Source organism: Brassica oleracea, chromosome C5, assembly GCF_000695525.1.
Source record: "Brassica oleracea var. oleracea cultivar TO1000 chromosome C5, BOL, whole genome shotgun sequence".
Lineage (NCBI taxonomy): Eukaryota > Viridiplantae > Streptophyta > Magnoliopsida > Brassicales > Brassicaceae > Brassica > Brassica oleracea.
The window spans coordinates 30,951,492-30,958,017 of record NC_027752.1 but is presented as its reverse complement, the minus strand read 5'-3'; positions in this window follow the sequence as shown (position 1 = coordinate 30,958,017).

Sequence of the window (6,526 nt, the reverse complement as noted above, 5' to 3'; positions counted from 1 at the left end):
CTAACTTGTTACATTGAGTACTTATGATTTAGTTTCCACCATAACTCCGACTGTGTTACACTGGGACAGTGTAATTTAAGTCTGGGGGGAGGTTTACTGATATAATTTATTATGATTCTTATAAAAAGATTTTTAATAAATTATGATTAGCTATGTGAAAGGGACTATGAATGTCTAACCACTCTTTAGCACCATTCTAGATTTACTGATTGCGGATAGTACTAAAGATGCTAAAGTGGATCAACCTGTCAACTATACACACTTGCCTTGATTGTTTGAAGGAATCAAAGCTGACATCCAATACTAAACCTGACATAATCGCTTGTTTTAGGGCTTGATATACATGAGATCGGATTCTTCAGACAAGTCTGGAAGGTAACGCCTTGTGTAGATTCATTTATCACATTTTCTCTCTCTATTTCGACCCTAGAGTAGTTAGTTATTATTTTATTTTTTTTAAATCCAAAATTTATTACTTAATTATTACTTATTCATTGATTGATTGTTCATTAATGCTTGTTTTAGTCTTGCTAACTAGAACATGAACCTAGGAATTAGCATGAGTCAAGCATCCTTGACCATCCTGTCCTGAATCTAATATGTCATGCTAGGACTGCTAGAGAGATGCTGCTAACCGCTGATCTAGGAGACTAGTGAGCATTATCAACCTATGCCTAGTGCTAAGCTAGAAGCATCGATCGATATTGCGAAAGGTGTATCGATCGATATCCCTATAGGATCATCGATCGACACTTTCTTGTGATCAAAAGACGACAGTTGAGATCCAAGATCTAGTTAGTTAACCAGTGAAACATTTCCATCGCTGATCACTGTGTTTAAGGAGTTGAGCTCTAATATATCATGCATGCAACTGTTAGTTATCTATAGGATTATAATCTCCAACACCTGAATAGAAACCATGCATCTAATATCTTCCAATAAGTTACACCCCCAATCATCTTGTTAGTCGAGCAATAGACTTGCTCAATTAGGATTGCTATTTACTTTTAAACCATAAAACAACAAACACTTAGAATTATAATTTGACTAGATTTAATAGGTTCCCTAGCTCCTTGTTCATTCGATCCCTAAGCATTGCAACTGAACCTCTTATTTGAGAGAGTAATTCACTCCTTTGGGTAATTTGAGTGGTATCACCGTGCCGGATTGGTCGATCTCCAAGCTCGATCTTCCTCAAGTCTCAGATGATTCGGTGGATCAAGTCTGGGCGTTTTAAGACGATGTTCATGTCTCTAGTTTTTTCTCTCCTTAGGAAGCTAAATCTTTTTGTTTTTGACGATTTTTGATCTTGATACCTTGGATATCTTTTAATGGATAAGCATAATATTTCGGAATATCCCTGTTTCCTTAGCTTTCGAGATTCTTTTTGTTCGGGTTGTTGAGATATGGCGAGGTTCTGATCCTTATAAAGCTTTGGCTTTGCTCTAGGATTCATCATAGTATGTCATTTAGTTTTGTTTTTGCTTGCTAAAGGAACATGACTTCGAGAAGATCCAACTCTCGCTATTCCGATAGGGTACGAACTCGAACTGGCAGTGCCAATGCGGAACGTATTCGATCCGGAGATGTGAGTGATACGCTCACAGAAGTTCTTCGTGAGGAGACCCGACTTCCGCGCCTTCAACCCAAGGGGCCAAAGATCCCGAGGGTGAAAAATCTGTTGCTCGTGTTAAGTCGAGTAGCCCAACGGGTTCGGAGGGGCGTGATCGTCCTCCAAAGAAGGCTAAAACGAATGGTTCAGACCATCGTCTTGGTGTCCAGGGTGAAGCGGCTGTTGCTAAGCCAATTCATTGGCAGTTCTCGCATTCCAAGGATTGTCCTATTACGGAAGATCCAGATAGTGCTGCTCATTTAGTGAGGCACTCAAACCTGCTGGATGTCCGCTTCCCTCTCTGCGTAATATGATGGAGCGCGAGGCTTACTTAAAGATGGTTGTGGCCCATGCCAAGGTCGTTCCTTTTGAAATTTGATCCTTGTTGAATCTTTGGTTCGTTTTGTCTATACTGATTTGCCATGTTTCAAGCTATGGAGGCTAGCAACGAGTTTGCGGCGACTTTAGAAAAACGCATGCAGGATGTTCCGCGTTCTGATGAACTTTATGAAATATAGAAGGTCGTTGGCGAGCTAAAGCTCGGTCTAAAGATGGCTCAAGACCGGGAGCGTGCCAATGCTGCTCAACTGGCTGCCGCTGAAAAGGGGGGGAATCAGGCTGCTTCGCTCGAAGCTCGTCTGCGAGTTGTGAGCAACGAAAGGAAGTCCGCCCTTGAGCCAGTTTCCTTCTTGGAAGCGAAGGTTGAATCTTCTGCCAATAAGTTCTCTGACGACCTTCGCCGCGCGACTTATGACGCCAAAAAGACTATGGTGGATAGCTATCTGGATGTGTTGGTCTCCCTGAAGGAGAAATGGTAAAAGAAGAAGGCTGCAACTGATTGTGAGGCTCGTCTTCGGGAAGTCGTGGCAAATATAGATCTTTTGAAGGAGATCATGAACAACAATCTCCTGGCTTCGGATGAGTTGTTGCAGCTTCGAGCGAAGGAGGTTGAGCTTGGGTCCGAGGTCGATGTGATGGCGACTTCGGATTTCTCCGTTGGGAAGCTCGACCTGCCTCAGAATTCAGAGGATCTGCTAGAGGATTTCTTTGCTAAGGTTCCTTCCGCGGTGGACGACGTGGCGAAGTGCTCGGGTGATCGCTTTAAGGATGGTGAATTCAGCATCGAAGAATAGCTTTTGGGACTTTCTTTGTTTTTCCCTCCACTTTTTGTTGCTTTATTATTATTTTTATTTAATAAAGAAGGGATCGTGGGTCCCGATTTATTTGTTGCCATTTTTATGTTTTATGCGAGACCGATCTTTTGGGGCCATGTGTCGATTTGTTGTAGATACTTTTATCGACAGATTCGATGTAACAAAAGATTTTGTTTGCTAGTTTTGTCGCGCTTGTTGGCGGAGTTGGCCGCGACTGAGGACTTGATCAGGGTCTTGGTTTTTGGTCAACTATCGCAGTTATGCGATTTTCTGACATGAGAAGTCTGATTTGTTCGAATGTCTAAGAACTATATTTATTAAGATGTCAGATTCTGTTTCGTTACATATTTGTGAAAAGAAGGCAGTTTTTGATATTTTCGTGCTATTGTTCCTCGGGTGTTGCGATATGCCCACTTTGAGTTCTGTAGGTGGAAGGTGACTGGACTCGTGTCGTGAGTTGCCTACTTACCCTCGTCGAGGGATCAAGTCATAACGTAGTTCGATTATTTTCCCAGGGATATGGTCTGTTGTTCGATTGTTCGTATACGTAGGTATGTCTGTCGTTAATTTTGGCTGCCTGATTAAGGGTGTTGCCCGATGTCCTTAAAGCTCGCGAGGTAGCATGTCCTGGAGCTCTTCTGGCTTCCTCTGAAAGTTTCGACTCCTTTCGGGGTTGGAAATTTCATGCATTGGTGATATGTCGAGGGGACTGCCTTCATGTTGTATAGCCAAGGTCTCCCAAGGATTGCGTTGAATGGGGCTGGACGGTCTAGATGAATTCTACGATTTTTCTGATTTCTCCAGCGGTTACCGCGAGCTCGATTGATCCGAGAGAATAGGTGGTCTCTCCTGCGAAGCCGATGAGGGGAGTTCGCTCTTGCTTTAGGAGTGCTTTAGTGAATCCCATTCTTTTAAACGCATCGTAGAAGATGACATCGGCCGAACTTCCGGTGTCGATCATTACTCGGGATAGTTCGCAGCCACCGACGTCGATTCGTATCACGAGAGCGTCGTCGTGTGGTTTATCGAGGTCTGTGGTTTCGTTTTCGTTGAAGGTGATTTCTTGATCGGGACCCGATAGGGGCTCTATAATTCCTACGTTGTTTTCGCCTCTCCGCTGGTATGCTTTGATTGAGTTGACCGAATTGTAGAACTTAGTGCCTCCATAAATGAAGTTGATCCGTTTTTTATCCATGTTGTGGGCCGGAAAATTCCACCTCTTAGTCAGTGCTGGTCGGTAGTGTCTCTACCCCAGACAGATTGCGATTGAGAGTCTGCATTCTGTCTTTTTTCTGAATCAATTTCTCCAGCAGCTCGCGAATCTTGGTCATTTTATTCTTTCGCTTGAAGTTGTAGATTTTAACGAAAGGAGGCTTTGTGTTTGGGTTGTACTGAGTGACACTGGTAGGGGGAGTGGCTTCGTCGGGATTTTCCAATGTGCGGATCGCTACTGAGATCTCGAAGCGAATTTTCCCCTTGGTTTGACTCTTAGTTTCGTTGGTTGCGTTGTTACTTGGTCTCCATGAAATCATGTCGACTCTTTTCTTAGGAGCTGGGAGTGGAGAGCTCGGTGATTCCTGTTCGATTTCCCTGCCTCTTTTGTTTGTCGAGACTTTGGATTTTCGGTTAGGTTTTGGAGTCATTTGGTTCTTCTTCTTCCTCTCTGTTTTCCTCAGTGGTTTTCTTGCTTTCGTTTTGACTGCGAAGTGCGGCTCGGCATTCTTCGGTCGCGTGGCCCTTGCGATCATGGATGGCGCAGTACTTGCTGAGATCGTATGTTGAAGACTTTTGCGGCGAATTATTTATTGCATAAGATTGCTGCCCTTTGGTGGTTGGTTCTTTAAGAGCAGTAGGCTTTTTGGTCACGTTATTCTTGTTCGCGCTATACTGTTCCTTTAACGCTGCGATCTCCTCGTCATGGGTGGCGAAGTAAGAGGCGCAGTGTAGGGCGTCGTCCAATGAAACAGGTGTTCGAACCGCCAGTTCTTCTCTAAATTTGGACGAGAACCAGACGCCATTCTTCAATGCCGCTAGGGCGACGACCTCGTTCGGGTGAGAAATCTTGGCCTTGATCTCACGGAAATTGTTTATGTACGCTCTTAGTGGTTCGAAAGGTGCTTGTTTGAGATTCCAAAGATCTGCCTCGGTAACTCTTGTCTCTATGAAGACTAAATACTGTTTTAGGAACGTAGACACCAACTGGGTAAAGTTGTCGATAGAATTTTCTTCTAGTCCAGCGAACCATTCTAGGGCGGCTCGAGTGAGGTTCTCGGCGAAGAAACGGCAGTATCCGGCCTCTTTTTCATCGTCGGTGAGGTGTGCTCTTGATATCGCTAGACGGAAGGCTCGCACATGGGCTTTCGGGTCTGTGTTCCCGGCATATTCGGAGAATTTCCGTTCCCAATGTGATGCAGTCTTACGCTGGCAATTCTGTTTGTAAACGGAGTCCTTCTTGTTTCTTCGATGACCATATCGATATATGGGGCAGAGCTCGTCGCCATATGCATGATCGCATGTATCCTTTTGAGCTCGGCATCATTTCTTTCGATGTAATTCTGAAATGCTCCGGTTTTGCTCGGGATCCCTAAATCTTCCCTTTGGGGGGTCGATGTTGAAGTGGCCGTGAAGATCGTGCCTCCGAGCTTGTTCTGTTAGGTTATCAAATCTCGCTTGATGGAGTGTCCTCGCCGCGGATGGAGTTCGATTTTCGGGGATCGAAGGGTTTGGTGGTGGGATCCGAGTTCTTGGTTCCCCGTGCCTTTCAGTCGATCGGTTCTGGAATTGGATTGGAGTGCTTCGTGGGCGTTGGATCCCCGTGTCAATTTCGTCTAATCCACTGTAGCTTAAGCTTTGGTGGGTCATGCCCTGCGGCGGTGGTCGTTGTGAGTTTTCTCCCGTGTAGGGTCCAGATCGAGCGCTTGGGATCTCCGAAGTTTCGAACAGACCGGCATTTTGGGGGTTCGATGTACTCATTAATGGATCGAGGGACGTTTGATTCCTTTCTCGATCATTTGCGGCTCGATGATCTGCGAGCTCCTTCTCAGCTTGCTCTAATCGATTAGCGATGGTTTGATTCGCAATCTTTTGACTGCGAATTTCATCGATGAGAGTCGAGACCATTACCAAAATTTCGGTCAGCTCTCCTCGAGTCTGGGCTAGAGGAGTCAGTGAAATTGGTCTAGATTGAGATTGGGTCGGATCGTCGGCGGATTGCCTGTCCCCGGGGAGGTTCCAGACTCGTGCTCCGACTCGTTCTGGGATTGAAGTCTGGTCGATCGAAGGGGACCGATCTTGATTCAAAGTCACGATCGAAGGAATTCGTTGTGCATGGGTCGTTTCGGTTGCACCGCTGGCTCCCGTTCTCCCAGATGGTACTGTTTTGGTCCTGAGTCAGATCCCGTAGGATCGACGTCGTTGACTCTCGAGGGTGTGGTTCCGATGGCTTGGCTGGGATCCATAGTTGCGCTTAGGAAACTTAGATTGGTTTCTTAGCAAAGATGTTTTTCGTTTATCTTCCCCACAGTCGGCGCCAAAATGTAGAACCTAAAATCTACACTAAGAATTTGATAGTGATCGGGGTTTGATCTAGGGAAGACAAATGATGTAGGCAACAATATCTTTAGAACACAACGATGTTAAATAGTTTTCAGTAGGTGAAAATGGATTTTATTGATGAATAAGATCGAATACAATGAATTGAACTAGATCGAGTGATACAAACGAGATCGGTAAAGAAAGAATCTAAAAGTGGGAAGACAAC